We start from the raw sequence: 18,746 nt of genomic DNA, 5'->3' as shown, positions 1-18,746 counted from the left end.
GCCATGTGGGAAGATGCAGAGTTTGCATCTCCTCACAAGTAGGGTGCCTGCCGGACGCTGGTTGGGGACACCAATGCCCAAGGAGATCGGAAGAACCCCTAAGCAAACCGGTAGGATGTGGGGGGACTGAGTGTGAGGAGAAGTGGGTGCCAGACAGGAGAGGTACCCCTGAGGGGTGGCTGAGAGGGGGGAGGGTTTCCCACACCTGGAGGGACCCTCGAGGGCTCGGATCAGGGGGAGTGAGCCCAGCGTTTCCCCTGCCCAATTAGCCAGGGAAGTCTGCCTGGCTCTCGGGCCAGGGACTATGCCCTCAGAGGTCCCCTTCAGGCTGGGTTGGTCCTGGGGGCATAGAAGGGAGGCTGGGAGAGAACAGGAGAGGCAGGTGGAGAGGCCCTTCAGGACCAGAGGAGCTGGAAAGGAGCAGAGGGCATTTGCCCTGCCCACTGGGGCCCAGGGAGCCTGCTGAGCCCTCAGGTGGATCTTCTGCCCTCCAAAGCCCACTCCAGGCCGCATGGGTCCTGGGGATATAGGATGGAGACCAGGGAGATCAGGAGAGGCAAGCGGGAGGGGCCCACTGGGACCAGAGGAGCGGGAGAAGAGCTGAGGGCGTTTGCCCTGCCCACTCGGGCTTGGGGAGCCTGCTGAGCTCCAAAGCCATCCAAAGCCCCCTCTGAGCCTTGTGTGTGCTGGGGGCATAGGAGGGAGGCTGGGGAGTTCAGGAGAGGCAGGCAGGAGGGGCTCTCTAGGACAGGAGGAGCAGGAGAGGGTTGGAGGGCGTTTTCCCACTCACTTGAGCCAAGGGAATCCTGCTGGGCTCCCAGGTGGTGTGCCCTACTCTCTGAAACCAGAGGTGGGAGGCACGCCGGGGCCCCTTCTGTTCTGTTGAGCCTAAACTCCACCCCCCACACCCCCATCCCCCCACCTTTTCCAGCCCTGTGGGTACTAAGCATAAGCCCCGCCCACTGCCCAAACCTTACCCCTGCTTACACCCTGCCATCCACAGCCAAGGCCTTTTCCACCTTTTTTTTCTTCTCTTCCTCTTTTTTTCTATTGTGGTTCTGTTTTACCTTCCAGTTGTTGTTTCATCTATATTTTTACTTTTATTTTTTTTCTAACATAGCTGTTAGTTTCCTAGTCTAATTTTATTTTTTACTTTGTTATTGTACTCCTTTTTAAAATTTTTGCCACCCCGTGTGGCTTGCAGGGTCTTGGTTCATGAGCTGGGGGTTGGGCTGAAGCTCCTGCAGTGGGAGCTCCAAGTCCAAGCCACCAGACTAACAGAGAACCTCAGACCCCAAGGAATATTCATCAGAGTGAGGTCTCTCAGAGGTCCTCATTTCATCACCAAGACCCAGCCCTACACAACAGCCTACAAACTGCAGTGTTGGAAGCCTCAGGCCAAACAACCAGTAAGACAGGTACACAATACCACTCATAAAAAAAGAAAAAAAAATGAGATGGCAAACAAATATGTGACAGTTGAAGGAGGAAGGTAAAAACCTACAAGACCAAATAAATGAAGAGGAAATAGGCAATCTGCCTGAAAAAGAATTCAGAGTAATGATAGTAAAGATGATCCAGAATCTCGGAAATACAGTGGAGGCACGGATTGAGAAAATACAAGAAATGTTTAACAAAGATCTGGAAGAAGTAAAGAACAAACAAACAGAGATGAACAACCCAACAACTGAAATGAAAAATACACTAGAAGGAATCAATAACAGAATAACTGAGGCAGAAGAATGAATAAGTAGGCTGGAAGACAAAATGGTGGAAATATCTGCTGAGGAGCAGAATAAAGAAAAAAGAATGAAAAGAATTGAAGACAATCTCAGAGACCTCTGGGACAACACTAAATGCACCAACTTTCGAATTATAAGGGTCCCAGAAGAAGAAGAGAAAAAGAAAGGGTCTGAGAAAATATTTGAAGAGAATATAGAGGAAAACTTCCCTAACATGGGAAAGGAAATAGTCACCCAAGTCCAGGAAGCACAGACAGTCCCATACAAGATAAACCCTAAGAGAAACACACCAAGACACATATTAATCAAACTAACAAAAATTAAATTCAAAGAAAAAATATTAAAAGCAGCAAGAGAAAAACAAAAAATGACATAAAAGGAATCCCCATAGGTTATCACCTGATTTTTCAGCAGAAACTCTGCAGGCCAGAAGTGAGTGGCAGGATATACTTAAAGTGATGAAAGAGAGAAACCTACGACCAAAATTATTCTACCCAGCAAGTATCTCATTCAGATTTGATGGAGAAATCAAAAGCTTTTCAGACAAGCAAAAGCTAAGAGAATTCAGCACCACCAAACCAGCTCTACAACAAATGCAAAAGAAACTTCTCTAGGTGGGAAACACAAGAGAAGAAAAAGACCCACAAAAACAAACCCAAAACAATTAAGAAAATGGTAATAGGAACATACATATCAATAATAATCTTGAATGTAAATGGATTAAGTGCCCCAACCAAAAGACACAGACTGGCTGAATGGATACAAAAACAAGACCCACATATATACTGTCTACAAGAGACCCACTGCAGACTTAGTGACACATGCAGACTGAAAGTGAAGGGATGGAAAAACATATTCCATGCAGATGGAAATCAAAAGAAAGCTAGAGTAGCAATACTCGTATCAGATAATATAGACTTTAAAATAAAAAATGTTACAAGAGACAAGGAAGGATACTACATAACAATCAAGGGATCAATCCAAGGAGAAGATATATCAATTATAAATGTGTATGCACCCAACATACGAGCACCTCAATACATAAGGCAAATGCTAACAACCATGAAAGGGGAAATTGACAGTAACACAATAAGAGTAGGGGACTTTAACACCCCACTTACACCAATGGACACATCATCCAAAGAGAAAATAAATAAGGAAACACAAGCATTAAATGACACAACTGACCAGATAGAGATCATTCCACCGAAAACTGGCAGAATACACTTTCTTCTCAAGTGCACATGGAACATTCTCCAGGATATATTACATCTTGGGTCACAAATCAAGTCTCAGAAAATTTAAGAAAATTGAAATCATACCAAGCATCTTTTCTGACCAAAATGCTATGAGATTGGAGATCAATTACAGAAAATAAACTGTAAAAACCACAAATACATGGACGCTAAACAGTGTACTACTAAATAACCAAGAGATCACTGAAGAAATCAAAGAAGAAATTAAAAAATACATAGAAACAAATGACAAGAAAAACATAACAACCCGAAGCCTGTGGGACGCAACAAAAGCAGTTCTAAGAGGGAAGTTTATATCAATTCAATCTCACTTCAAGAAACAAGAAAAATCTCAAATAAACCATCTAACCCTACACTTAAGCAACTAGAGAGAGCAGAACAAACAAAACCCAAAGTCAGTAGAAGGAAAGAAAACATAAAGATCAGAGCAGAAATACATGAAATAGAAATGAAGAACACAATAGCATATATCAATAAAACTAAAAGCTGGTTCTTTGAGAAGATAAACAAAATTGATAAACCCTTAGCCAGACTCATCAAGAAAAAAAGGGAGAGGATGCAAATCAATAAAATTAGAAATGAAAAAGGAGAAATCGCAACTGACACTGCAGAAATACAAAGGATTATAAGAGACTACTACAAACAACTATATGCCAATAAAATGGACAACCACGAAGTAATGGACAAATTCTTGGAAAGGTACAATTTTCCAAGACTGAAGCAGGAAGAATTAGAAAATATAAACAGACCTATCACAAGTAATGAAATTGAAACTGTGATTAAAAATATTCCAACAAACAAAAGTCCAGGATCAGGTGGCTTCACAGGCGAATTCTCTCAAATATTTAGAGAAGAGTTAACACTGATCCTTCTGAAACTCTTCCAAAAAATTGCAGAGGGAGGAACACTCCCAAATTCATTCTATGAAGCCACCATCACCCTGATACCAAAACCAGAAAAAGATATCATTAAAAAAGAAACAAATAGACTAATACCACTGATGAACAAGATGCAAAAATCCTGAACAAAATACTAGCAAACAGAATCCAACAACATACAAAAAGGATCATACACCATGATCTAGTGGGATTTATCCCAGGGATGCAAGGATTCTTCAGTATACGCAAATCAATATGATACACCAACCAACAAATTAAGGAATAAAAACCATATGATCATCTCAATAAAGGCAGAAAAAACTTTTCACAAAATTCAACACCAATTTATCATAATACCTCTACAGAAAATGGGCATAGAGGGAACCTGCCTCAACATAATAAAGGCCATATATGACAAACCCACAGCAGACATCATTCTCAGTGGTGAAAAACTGAAAGCGTTTCCCCTAAGATCAGGAAGATGACAAGGATGTCCACTCTCGCCACTCTTATTCAACATAGTTTTGGAAGTATTAGCTACAGCAATCAGAGAAGAAAAAGAAATTAAAGGAATCCAAATCAGAAAATGAGATGTAAAACTGTCACTGCTTGAAGATGACATGATACTATACATAGAAACTCCTAAAGATGCCACCAGAAAACTACTAGAACTAATCAATGACTTTGGTAGAGTAACAGGATACAAAATTAATGCACAGAAATCTCTTGCATTCGTATACACTAATGGTGAAAAATCTGAAAGAGAAATTAAGGAAACAATCCCATTTACCATTGCAACAAAAAGCATAAAATACCTAGGAATAAACCTACCTAATGGGGCAAAAGACTTATACTCAGAAAGCTATAAGACACTGATGAAAGAAATCAAAGATGACATAAACAGATGGAAAAATATACCATGTTCTTGGATTGGAAGAATCAATATTGTGGAAATGACTATACTACCCAAAGCAATCTACAGATTCAACGCAATCCCTTTCAAACTACCAATGGCATTCTTTACAGAATTAGAAGAAAAAATTTTACAATTCATATGGACACACAAAAAACCCCGAATAGCCAAAACAATCTTGAGAAAGAAAAACAGAGCTGGAGGAATCAGGCTCCCTGACTTCAAACTATACTACAAAGCTACAGTAATCAAGACAGCATGGTACTGGCACAAAAACAGAAATAGAGATCAATGGAATAGGATAGAAAGCCCAGAGATAAATCCACACCCATATGGTCACCTAATTTACAACAATGGAAGCAAGAACATATAATGGAGAAAAGACCTCCTCTTCAATAAATGGTGCTGGGAAAACTGAACAGCTACGTTTAAAAGAATGAAATTAGAACACTCCCTAACACCATACACAAAAATAAACTCAAAATGGATCAAAGAGCTAAATGTAAGACCAGACACTATAAAACCCTTAGAGGAAAACATAGGAAAAACACTCTTTGGCATAAACCACAGCAAGATCTTTTTTGACCCACCTCCTAGAGTAATGGAAATAAAAACAAAAACAAATAGGACCTAATTAAACTTCAAAACTTTTGCACAGCAAAGGAAACCATGAACAGGTTGAAAAGACAACCCTCAGGATGGCAGAAAATATTTGCCAATGAAACAACGGACAAAGGATTAATCTCCAAAATATACAAAGAGCTCATGGAGCTCAATATCAAAAAACAAACAATTCAGTTAAAAACGGGCAGAAGACCTAAATAGACATTTCAACAAAGAAGACATAGAGGCACATGAAAAGATGCTGGACATCACTAATTATTAGAGAAATGCAAATCAAAACTACAATGAGGTATCACCTCACACTGGTCAGAATGGCCATTATCAAAAAATCTAGAAACAGTAAATGCTGGAAAGGGTGTGGTGAAAAAGGAACCCTCCTGCACTGTTGGTGGGAATGTAAATTGATACAACCACTATGGAGAACAGTATGAAGGTTCCTTAAAAAACTAAAAATAGAACTACCATATGACCCAGCAATCCCACTACTGGGCATATACCCTTAGAAAACCATAATTCAAAAAGACACATACAGCACCCCAATGTTCATTGCAGCACTATTTACAATAGCCAGGACATGGAAGCAACCTAAATGTCCATCGACAGATGAATGGATAGAGAAGATGTGGCACATATATACAATGGAATATTACTCAGCCCTAAAAATAAACGAAATTGAACTATTTTTAGTGAGGTGGATGGACCTAGATTCTGTCATACAGAGTGAATTAAGTCAGAAAGAGAAAAACAAATACTGTATGCTAACACATACATATGGAATCTTAAAAAAGAAAAAATGATACTGAAGAACCTAGTGGCAGGGCAGGAGTAAAGGAGCAGACGTAGAGAATGACTTGAGGACGTGGAGTGGAGGGGATAGGGAGCTGGAGCGAAGTGAGAGTAGCATTGACTCATATACACTACCAAATGTAAAATAGTTAGCTAGTGGAAAGCAGCAGCATAGCACAGGGAATTCAGCTCAGTGCTTTGTGATGACCTAGAGTGGTGGGATAGGGAGGGTGGGAGGGGGGCTTAAGAGTGAGGGGATATGGAGATATGTGTATGCTTATGACTGATTCACTTTGTTATACAACAGAAACTAACACAGTATTGTGAAGCAATTATACTCCAATAAAGATCTATTTTAAAAAAAATTTACCGAGACTTGATTTGTGACCCAAGATGTGATCTATCCTGGAGAATGTTCCATGTGCACTTGAGAAGAAAGTGTAGTCTGCTGTTTTTGGATGGAATGTCCTATAAATATCAATTAAATCTATTTGGTCTATTGTATCATTTAAAGCTTGTGTTTCCTTATTAATTTTCTGTCTGGATGATCTGTCCATTGGTGTAAGTGAGGTGTTAAAGTCCCCCACTATTATTGTATTATTGTCGATTTTCTCTTTTATAGCTGTTAGCATTTGCCTTATGTATTGAGGTGCTCCTATGTTGGGTGCATATATATTTATAATTGTTATATCTTCTTCTTGGACTGATCCCTTGATCATTATGTAGTGACCTTCCTTGTCTCTTGTAACAGTCTTTATTTTAAAGTCTATTTTATCTGACATGAGTATTGCTACTCAAGCTGTCTTTTGATTTCTATTTGCATGGAATGTCTTTTTCCATCCCTTCACTTTCAGTCTGTACGTGTCCCTAGGTCTGAAGTGGGTCTCTTGTAGACAGCATATATATGGGTCTTGTGTTTGTATCCATTCAGCAAGCCTTTGTCTTTTGGTTGAGGCATTTAATCCATTCACATTTAAGGTAATTATCGATATGTATGTTCCTATTACCATTTTCTTAATTGTTTTAGGTTTGTTTTTGTAGGTCCTTTACTTCTCTTTTGTTTCCTACTTAGAGAAGTTCCTTTAGCATTTGTTGTAGAGCTGGTTTGGTGGTGCTGAATTCTCTTAGCTTTTGCTTGTCTGTAAAGCTTTTGATTTCTCCATCGAATCTGAATAAGATCCTTGCCGGGTAGAGTAATCTTGGTTGTAGGTTTTTCCCTGTCATCACTTTAGATATATCGTGCCACTCCCTTCTGGCTTGTAGAGTTTCTGCTGAGAAATCAGCTGTTAACCTTACAGGAGTTCCCTTGTATGTTATTTGTCATTTTTTCCCTTGCTGCTTTTAATAATTTTTTTTTGTCTTTAATTTTTGTCAATTTGATTACTATGTGTCTCGGCGTGTTTCTCCTTGGGTTTATCCTGCCTGGGATTCTGTGTGCTTTCTGGACTTGGGTGGCTATTTCCTTTCCCATGCTAGGGAAGTTTTTGACTATAATCTCTTCAAATATTTTCCCAGGTCCTTTCTCTCTCTCTTCTCTTTCTGGGACCCCTATAATGCGAATATCGTTGTGTTTAATGTTGTTCCAGAGGTCTCAGGCTGTCTTCATTTCTTTTCATTCTTTTTTCTTTATTCTGTTCCACGGCAGTGAATTCCACCATTCTGTCTTCCAGGTCATTTATCCGTTCTTCTGCCTCAGTTATTCTGCTATTGATTCCTTCTAGTGTATTTTTCATTTCAGTTATTGTATTGTTCATCTCTGTTTGTTTGTTCTTTAATTCTTCTAGGTCTTTGTTAAACATTTCTTGCATCTTCTCGATCTTTGCCTCCATTCTTTTTTCCGAGGTCCTGGATCATCTCCACTATCATTATTCTGAATTCTTTTTCTGGAAGGTTGCCTATCTCCACTTCATTTAGTTGTTTTTCTGGGGTTTTATCTTTTTCCTTCATCTGGTGCATAGTCCTCTGCCTTCTCATTTTGTCTTATCTTTCCGTGAATGTGGTTTTCATTCCACAGGCTGCAGGATTGCAGTTCTTCTTGCTTCTGTTCAAGCCTACATTTCTTTTTACACGTATACTTTTCTAAAGAAAATGTTCCCATTAAGTACACAAAGCAATGTGAGTGGCAGGTTATGAACCTGATATTTAAGTAACTGGGGAAATTAAATCATATTGCAAAATCCTCATGCTACAATTATAGGGAAGTAAGGATTATACCAAATATTTCCTTCTTTATCCATTCCAAAATAACTAAACTCAAAGGGAATTAAAAGCATTTACCCTCCACTAAACAGAGCCTGGCGTAATTTGAAGATGCAGAGGGAGACAGGGATGCAAGCTGAGGTCCATTAGGCAATAGTTTGATCGCAGCTGAGTCCCTGTGCTTTGGGCAAGTTGCATAACCTAGGCCTTTCATCACCTATAATATGGGGTTAATAATAGTAACTACCTCATTAGCGTTTCTGTGTGGATTAAATGAGCTAATACATGCAAAGTATTTAGCTCAGTGTCTGCCGGAGTGTGTGCAATCAGTTGTTATTATTATCTATTCTTATTCTTTTGTTTCCTTGCCTTTAAAGAATGAGCTGGAGGCATTCAGATCCTCTTAAGGCAAGACTTTTCACAAAAGAAATGAAAAAGAAAATTATGGATGACAAAAACTCACTGACAAGTGAAGAGATACACTGAGCAACGCAAATAATGATATGTAAGGGTGGTGGCAGGTCCGTGCAAGATTTAGAACAGATAGAACACCCTCAGAATAAGAGCAGAGGTTGTGGTTTCCCCACACAGCATGTGCGTTTGTGTCTCTGTGTGTGTCTGTATAACCAGAAAAATTATTTTCTACTAACCACAGCTAGCTCTCTGACAATAAATGACAACTTTGACAAGCTTGCATCACCAAGCAGGTAGCAAGACTCCAGCAATACTAGTTCTGGGTCCAAGAGTCTGAGAAATTTCCCCTCATGGAACAAATTATGATCTGATTGACATGGGCAAACAATGCAAAATGCCAGTGTCGAGCCAGCAAAGTGATTTCCTAGGCAGAGGCCTCATTGAATGAAGAAGCATATAACATCTCTATACTCTAGAGTCTTTCCAATGCTTGGATCAACATCTCGGCTTTCAAGCAAAATTTTCTCTAGCTGTGTTTTCTTGATGGGGCAGGGAGGGCATCAGACATTCTAATTCCCAAATTTGTCTCCACCTTCTTTATGGGAATGTTGCCGGAGGATAAATTATCAGGCAAATGGTTATGCTGAGTGATCTCTAAGATTGTCTAATTCTGATATTCTCCAGGAAATTGTAGTTTCATCTTGTGAATCTCAGCGATGGTCTCTCATTTGGAGACAGAATTTGTCTTCATGCTCTGTGCAATTCTGCTTATCACCAGGAAGCAGGATGGTGCAGTAAAAGGAGCACAAGGAGGGAAAGCTGATCTGGATTCAAATCCTGGTTCTGCCATACCCATTTCCTCATGTGTAAAATAATATCCATCCAGCAGTGAGGCTCTGGGGATTCAAGATCATCTCTATACACTCACTGAGTGCTGACTATTGCTATGATTTTTCGCTTAGCCTCTTTTCCCCATCTCTGCATCAGCTTCTTTCTTATCTCTTCTTGCAAGATTCTTTTTAATGGCAGTATTATCAAACAGAGAGTGTACAGCAGTGGTTGTTACGATGTGCTTGGAAGGGAAACTGCCTGGTTCTACTACTGATTAACATTTTAACTTTGGGCTCATTTTTTAGCTTCTTGTGCCTCAATTCTCTTATGTAGAAAATAAGGACAATAACAGAAACTACTTCAAAGGATTGCGACAGGATGAAATGTGTGCCACATGCAGAGCTTTTATAGTGTGAGCTATTATTATTTTGTATTAGTATTTAGAAATTGTCTAACACTGGATCAGTATGAAGTCATCAACCAGTCAAGTAGGAGGGAGGGATGAGACCTGGGAGACAAAGCATCAGAGAAAGAGAAAAGTGAAAACCTATTTACTCCACATGATGCCCAGCCTGAGTGGCAAGGAGCAGAGGACCGGAAGCTCTCTCTCAGAGCTCACGGGGCTTCAGTTTCCTCAACGTGATCTCCTCGAGGCAAGGGATCATGCTTTGTTTGTGCGGGTACCCTTAATGACTGGCCCAAAGAAACACTCAGGAAAAATTGTTGGAATAAATAAATGTAGGACAGAATATAGAACTTTGAGTTATTGCCAGGCTGTCAAGCCTTCTGACTTACTTGGCAACCTGGACAGTTTACAGACTGGTAACACATAAGGTAACCTAAAGCCCTTTACAGCTTGTCAACAGGGGACCCGGAACTACATCTGCCTGCTCCAGGTGATTTGTAGTACACTCTTCAGGACCATTAAAATACCTGGAAAGGCCTGACCAAACAGGACATCTGATCAACTTTATAAAGCCTGTGCTCCTGGGCACAGTTCAACGCAAGTAGCCCAATCCCTTTGCTGCAGCAAGAATTCTTTTAGATCATCTTTCTGGCAGAAGAGTGTCCTCCCCAAAGGTGGGACTGTTATCCATGTGACCTCTCAAAATCCATTTCTCTACTGCGATGCATTCAGTGACCTCCTCCAGTGTGAAAAATGGTATCCTTGTGGCTCAAAAGCATTTTTTCCCCCTCCTCCCTGTTCAACATGAGTCGTCTGTTTCTTCTTGCCAGTAGGACACTTCCCGTGTTCATTCCCAAAACTTCCCTGTAAAGAAGGCAGTAGGGTATAAAAATAAACCCTTCAGAAGCAGAAATGGCTCACTGGGCAGCTGCCTGGCTGATCTGAAGTCCTGTTCTAACACTAGCCCACCAACTAGCTGTCAAGTAGAGGGCTGTTTAGAATGTCAGCTCTGAAATTAGACTAAGTCCATACCCTTGCTCCATCCTCACCAGCTGTGTTACCCAGGGCAAATTTCTTAACCTCTCAATGTTTCCATTTTCTCTCTGTAAAATAGGGTTAAGAACAGTACCTATCTCATAGCATTTAGTGAGGATTTAATACGTTAATTCAAGTAAAACATTTTGAAGAGTATCTGGTTCATGATAAGAGCACAATAAAAATTCCCTAGGATTTCTGAGGCCACTGTGAATTCTCAGCATTGAATGCACATGTGAATGAATGACAAGTGGAGCCAAATTACTTGCAGAACTGAGAGTGAAAATGTATGACGGCCGTAGCGCTCAGCCCACTCTTAGTTCCTTCTTTCTGATCTGGTTATTCACTAATGTCAGTAGCCAGTTTTGAGAAGGAAATTCTTCTTTTTTTACACTCAAGAAAATGTCAGTCCCCAAACAAGTCTGAAGTGAATTAAAATATTCCATTTTCATTCACCTTTAACTCTGAATCACTATCTATTTCACCTAACGGGAGAGATTGATTCTTTGAAGTAGGATTTAGAAAGAGACAGGACGTAAGTACTGTGACAGTTTAATTCTTGTTTTAAAATGTGTCCTTGAATCATGTGACCTTGCTTTCTTGCCTTGGCACCCAGGAGTCCACTGGCATGGAGCTGTGCTGAGCTGTCAGCATGCGAATGTGGCCGGGCCGCTTTCCCCTCTTGTTTTCAGTTGAAAATGAAGTAAATTTCTGGAAACCACTCACCATGTATTGACATCTATGAATGGAGACAGGAAAAAAAAAGATAGTATAATCATCTCCTGCCGAGTACAGTAAACTGATCTGAGATTTTTTAGGAGAGAGCTAGGATTACAGTTTATAACTTTGTCTAGGTCCTTCTGATTTTACATTTTTCCTACTTAGAAGAGAACTGGCAGGAGTGTTTGACCATTAATGATGGATTCAAAAGCACTTGGTACCTGCTGTCATTTGTGTTTCTCAAACACGTTGGTGGAAGAGGTGAGCCATCTGCATTTTCCCGAGGTTCTGCTGCCATGTGCATCAAGGGACAAGGAAGCTGATGGCTGAAACATCTGCTGAAAGTTTCCAACAGCAATATTGGATGGAGAGGAGCATAGAAATTCCTACTAATGTTTTCCACACAGACAATCTGATACATTCACTTTGTTCAGGCCATGAGGAGGTGCAGGGGAGAAGATGAATGAGGCCCTTTCTATGCAGGTCTTTTCCCTGGCAAAGAAGCCCACCATCAAAGAATACAGTGCGGCTCCCTCTACCCTCCTGAGTGGTTTGGCAGACACATTTTGTAACCAGTGATGGTGCCAGCTGTTTGTAGCAGGCTCTGCCACAGCAAATCAACTGTGATATTAAAAAGAAAAACAGCCTGGCAATGTGGAAATTATCCCATCCAGCAGTGTTTCCCCAAACAAGAGGCTTGATTTTGCTGCCCAAGTGAGAGTGACAGAACTGATTAATCCTTTATTCCACATGTCATTCTCCTCCATCAAATTTTGGTTGTTTATTTGTTAATCTTTTATATAAAAAGGCAACATTGTGACTATTTAAATAGCCCAAGCAAAGTGAAGATTTGGCAAATTGCACAGTAAAATTAAGCCAGCCAAATGAAGAAGCAAAGAAATCGGGTCATGCAAGGTCAAGAAATCTATTGTCCCCTGAACTTTCTGGATTGGCTCTATCTATGATGAAACCACTTTCTTTTCTGCTATAGTAACTCACACAGCCATCTAGATAATTTAATCTCTGAAGACAACTGGTCCATATACTTTTAGACCCAATGTAGATTGTTTTTTGTTTTTGTTTTTTGCAATCTGAATAATTTACAAGGCTGAAATTAACAAGGAAATTTCCAGCTCTTTCTTCATTTTGTGCCAGTTCACCCCCGTGAGAAGCATCAGGAAGAACAGGGACAAGGAAGAGGTTTGCGCCTTTAGCTGTTGAGCAGTTCAGCTAGCCAGGTGCAGAGCAGTGTCAGATGGGATAGCTTTTTCATGTGTCCAGCCCTTGGTGCCCAGATAACTGTAGAAGCTCCATAAGCAAATGTTTTCTTTCTCCTTTGACTCCACAGAGTTGTAGAGGCGCAAGCTCTTCATTTACGAAGCTGAGGCCCATGGCTCAGGAACCAGCAAAAGACCAGGAGCTAATGGAATCCAGGAAGAGGCCAGTCCACCCGGTGATCATTGGGCTCTTGATCTCTTCACCAAACTTTGTAAGTAAGAGAGTCACAGCTAGTACCATGCTACTCTGTCAAACAACTAACTAATTGTACAGCCTTGGGTACCAACAAGCTGAGAGCTTCTGGGTTGGTGAACGCATCACCATGCTAGGAGGGTGCCATGCCTGGAGAGGGCCTGGGAGCTCTGCATCCCGCCCCCATCTCTTCCATTTGGTTGATCCTGAGTTCTATCCACCCACCCCATACCTTGCCTTATGCATCTCTTTCATTTGGCTGTTTCTGAGTTGTATCCTTTATGATAAAAATGGAAAGTGTAAGTTAAATGTTTTTCTGAGTTCTATGAGCCATTCCAGTGAATTATCAAACCTTAGGGGGGTCATGGGAACCTTCAAATGTGTAGGCAGCCAAGCGGAATGCAGGTAGCCTGGGGACTCTATTTGTGGCCGAAGTCTAAAGCAGCCTTGTGGACTAAGCCCTTAACCTGTGGGGTTTGTGCTAATTCTGAGTAGTGTCAGAATTAAATTGAATTGCAGGACTACAATATACCTATATACCTATCTGTAAATGAACAAACATACTCCTTAGTATCCTTGCCAGCCAATACTGAGTGAGGTAATTTGCAACTTAACATTTTTCTAAAGTGAAATTTAAGGAAATAGGCTACTTATCTTTTGATCATTGTGCCGAGCGTGAGGAAACACAAGGAGAAATTTCCATTTCAGTTTCCGCATCTATAAAATGAGCATCATATTGGTACCTACCTCATGAGGTTGATGTAGAATTAAATACAATACTACAAATAAAGTGCTCAGTACCGTGTCTAGCGCAAGAAGCACTCAGTAAACAATAATGATAACTACCATTTGTTGAGCACTTACTATATGCCGAACACTCTTGGAACTTTACAAACATAGATTGAAGAGCGTATGACAATTTTATGAAGCGTATGACAATTTTATAAAGTAGATATTGTTATACCTATTAAACAATAAGAAGAAGAAGAAATGCTAATTAAAGGTTAGATGACCTGGTAACTTCTTCTGATACAATCAACAATCAGTTACTAGACAGCTGTTGGGCACAGTGCTTATTGGATGTGGGTTCTGGACACCCTGTGATGTAATCTCAGCTTTCCTACTTAGCAGCCAGGCGACCTTGGGCAAATAACTTAACCTCACTGAGCCTCAATTGTCTTCTCTGGAAAATGGGGCTAATAATCATAGCTAATAGGGTTGTTGTGAGGCTAATTTGACAATATAAATGAAGCACGTTTGGCCTGTAAGGAGCTGGTAATACCCCAGTTCAAAACATGCTGCTTGTTTTGAATCCCCGGCCACTCCACTTACTGGCTGGGTGACCTTGGGCAAGTCACTTAACCTCTCAGGCCTGGCCAGTGGTGAAGATCGAAGAGCTTAAAGTACATAAAGTGCTTATTTGGTAAGTGTTCAATAAATAAATAAGCGTGTTTATAGACATGAGTTTTTATAATTGACAAGGTCAAGCAGGAAACAGTATCAGACTGTGATTACAGGCAGGAAAGTCTCTAAGGGTTTTAAGGAGGCAGAGGCTGGGCACTGAGCAAGTCTGAGTTGAGCCTCAAATTCAGTTCAATGCAACATTTAGTATGGCAGGCTCCGTACCAGGTTCCAGGAATTTACACATGAATATGGGCAGTCCCAGCTGTCTGGGGGAGCAGTCTGTCTGGTGGGATAGATGGGCTAGGAAGCATCAACCTATGAAAATGTCCTGGGTATTACACTAGAGAAAGGCAAGCAAAAAGGAGAAGCCAAGTAAGAAAGATGGGAGCAGTGGCCTGTGCCTGAGGGAAGGGCATGAGGCTCAGAGGAAGCAAAGGAGAAAACTGGGTAAAGATGCTGGTTATCGATCTACTAAGCCACCATGCTGTCTTGACAGAACACAGAGGCCTGCAGACATGAAAGGTGACACTGTAAAAAGTTTGAGGGTTGTTTGGAAGGGGCTTTGATCAGATCGTTGATATCATGTTCTTCCCTTTTGTCAACTGTAGCTGCAGTATCCCAGGTATTCCTTGTTTTCTGGCATTTAACTTAGCTAGGGTTGTCTGAATTCCAAGCTGAGAACTTCCAGCTCTGTTCTGTACTTCTGTATTAGGTAAGACTTCTTTTGGCAAGTGGCAGAACCCTACTCAAACTACATTAAGCAAAAAAGGGAATTGATTGTCCCACTTAATTGGAAATCCGAGGATGTTTCTCGTTTAAGGTATATCTGGGGCCTCCAACTAGACAACCACGTGTTCACCCTCCCTCCTCACTGTTCAGTTCAGCTTTTCTCCCCGTTGGCTTTTTTCTCAAAAGCAGGTTTTTCAGATTAGCAACCCCCGAAGAGAGTTACTTTTTTGCTAGTAGTTCCTGCAGAAGTTGCCAGGATATTTTCATTGCCTTGGCTTGGGCACATGACCATTGACTAGGGGGATGGAGTGTTCTGACTGGTCATGTCCGGCTGGGCATAGCCTGAAAGCCATTGGGTAAGATCCATGATACTCAAACTGAATGAACTGAGAGTTGGGAAGAGGTGGTTCCACAAAAAATTGGTGAGCCAAGAAAAACTTTTATCCACTACAGTGCTTTCTAAAGGAAGAAGGAAGCAGAGAGAAGAAGGTAAGGAGATAGAAGGGGAAAGGGGTTATTTCTGCAAAACCAGTATTTCCAGATCAATCAACTCAACCATGGATCTGCAGTAACTCTCATTATGGATTGAATTCTTTTGACTTTTAAAGCTATTTCCTTCCCCATTTTTTAGAATTCCAAGCCTTTTATTACATTCTTATATTGCCTCTTGTTCTTGATTTTCATAGACAGTTTTATAGTGATACAATGAAAAGATACTTTGGAGAAAAATATTTTAGGAAGAGGTTTCCTTTGTACCTAGAATAGCAGGGACTGTGTGTGATTTGGACTCTTCAGTGTACTGCTTTTGGTTCTTAAAGCTGCACCAATTTGGAACTCTTGGGATATTTCTACCGAAGGGTAATAGCAGTGGATTATTCAGATGTTGAGCACTGGGGTCTCTGACCTGGAGTTTGATCTCTCTCTCTCTCTCTCTCTCTGCCACTGAATACAGATGTGACAGAAGCAAAGATCGTTCTCTTAACCAGACCCAAAGATCCTGGGACACCTGGACTTTTTGTCCAGAATATTTGGACATGTTTTCAGTTTTTCTCCATGTGCCCAACCTTTTCTTCTTTTTATTTTACTTGTTAACAGTTGACTTTGATTTTCCAACCAGCTCACTTGTTCCAAAGGGTGCTAGACACCATGGAAAGCCTTAAAAGTAGAACTGTACAGCACAGCTTAACCTTTTTTTCCCCACTTACCCTTCCATTGTAATTGTTATTTAAAATAGCTTCAACCCCAAGACTGGAACCCCTTAGCTGTCACCATAGCTACCTCCACTCTCCTTGCATGTTTGATGGTATGAATTTAATGTGACATCAATTCCCAAAGCCCTGTTTTCCTGCCCATTCAAGACCTCTCCCCCACTATCCTAAACCTCAAAGAGTTCATATTTAGTAATTGAAGGAGCTAAGAACCTTCCCATGTGAATCTACAAAGGGAGGGATCTACAACCCGAAAGCCTCAAAGCCATAGGCTTAACCAGTAGAGCTGCCCCCAGAAATCTCACTTGGATGTAAGGTGACCTCTATAAATTATGCAGCTCCTTTCCACTTATAGGGAAGACTTCTGGTGTCTGTCCTGTGGTCACACATGGCCCTGGCTGACTTACGCATGTGAATTCATTTCCTCTATGAGCACTGTGTTGAATAAGCACTCTAGGCGGTTGTGGCCAAAATTTATTTCTCCCGAATTTCATTATTGCAGTTCTTCACTCAGAAAAGTGGTTGCAGGCAAAGAGCAGCTGAACTGAAGTAACAACTCCACGACAAACCCCACCAGACAGTGTTTTGACAGCTTAAGAGCTGCCATGGAGTCCGTCATGTGGTCAGGCTTCTCATGGGTTGTCTAGATGCCTGGCCATCCAAGCTGCCATTTTCCCCTGATTCATGGTCAGTTCTGAAGGTCTTTATTTATAACCCAAAGAAACTTTCACACACACACACACACACACACACCAGAAAGAAGAGGGAAACCTTTCAAGGAATTTTTATAAATAATGTTCCTTAATGGACATGGTGCTTCCCACAGTTCCCCAGACTCTGTCTAAATGGTTTAATATTTTCACCTGGTCATCAGATTTCCTACATAAAGAGAGGAGAGCTCTAACATCTTATTTGAGAAAGACTCTGCAGCTGTGCAAATACAGTTTGCCTGAACATTAATCCATCTGTCAGGTGAGATTTCCTTCTTCAAATAGCAAGAATTCCAAGTGCGGTGGATTAGTGTCTATGCTAGAAGAGTTCTCAGCTATGCAAAAGCTGAGTTATAGTGAAATCCATTCAGGATCCTCTGGGTATTCGGATTCTGAGTTTTCATGGGAAACAATGGACATTCCTCTCTGTCACTTGGCCCAAGAGTTTCAGCATCGTATTTAATTCTGGCCCACTCTGTGAAGGGTCCCTTAATGATTCTATGCATCTTTCATTTATTCAAAAACATCAGGTGCATGTTGTGTGCCAGCCACAGTGCTGAGAGCTAAGGAAACAAAGATGAAGAATACCTACCTTCAAGGAACTTGCAGTTTAAGTGAAAGACGGGTATTACAACACAGTATGATAATGCTTTGCAAATCAAGATAAAGTAATACCCCAAAATGGGAGTGGGATCAACTTTGGACAGGGAGGTGTGTTTCAGGAAGGCTTCTCAGAAGAGAAGATACCTGAGCCTGGGATTTGAGGAACAAGTAGGAATGGTGAGGGTCAGGAATTCTAGACAGAGGGACCACCATGTGCGAAGTCGTTGAGATATAAAAGAAGTGTGAAAATGGAGCTCCAAGTGGCTGGAGAGGACCTAGTACAGGGAGCACAGGGCAAGCTTGATAGGAGGCAAAACATGTAGGGCCTCTGAATCATTCATTCTTAAGTGTGGAGCCATTAAAGGCTTTCTATCAGAGGGGTGATTTGAGCAGGTCTGTATTTCTGAAAATTTACTTTTGGCTCTAGCATGATGGATGGCAAGTCACATTATACTTATTTTCTATGTCAAATAATTAATAATTTATATAGCTTCTCTTCTGTATTAATTTATCCTAGAGATGGCATATATACACTACAATTCCCCCTCTTCCTGAAGCCATGAGAGATATTGCTAATCAGTTTTAACATCTTTCTCGCTAAATTCAGTTGCAGACTAAATCTTTTCTCTCAACCCTAATATTCAAGCATTCATTATCAACTACCTGGAGTTGGCATCGAATTGAGTCTTGTTCTCCATCCCTGGCCTATTGATTGCAGGGCCTCATTGCTCTGTATGCCATTTGATATCTGTCTTCCTCCTATACTTGCCCTAACCTCAGCATGAAGCAACTCATTCCAGAGCAGCCCCTCTCCTCCT

The sequence above is a fragment of the Balaenoptera ricei genome, chromosome 3, assembly GCF_028023285.1.
Source record: "Balaenoptera ricei isolate mBalRic1 chromosome 3, mBalRic1.hap2, whole genome shotgun sequence".
Taxonomy (NCBI): Eukaryota; Metazoa; Chordata; class Mammalia; order Artiodactyla; family Balaenopteridae; genus Balaenoptera; species Balaenoptera ricei.
Note: the sequence above shows the minus strand (reverse complement) of the source record.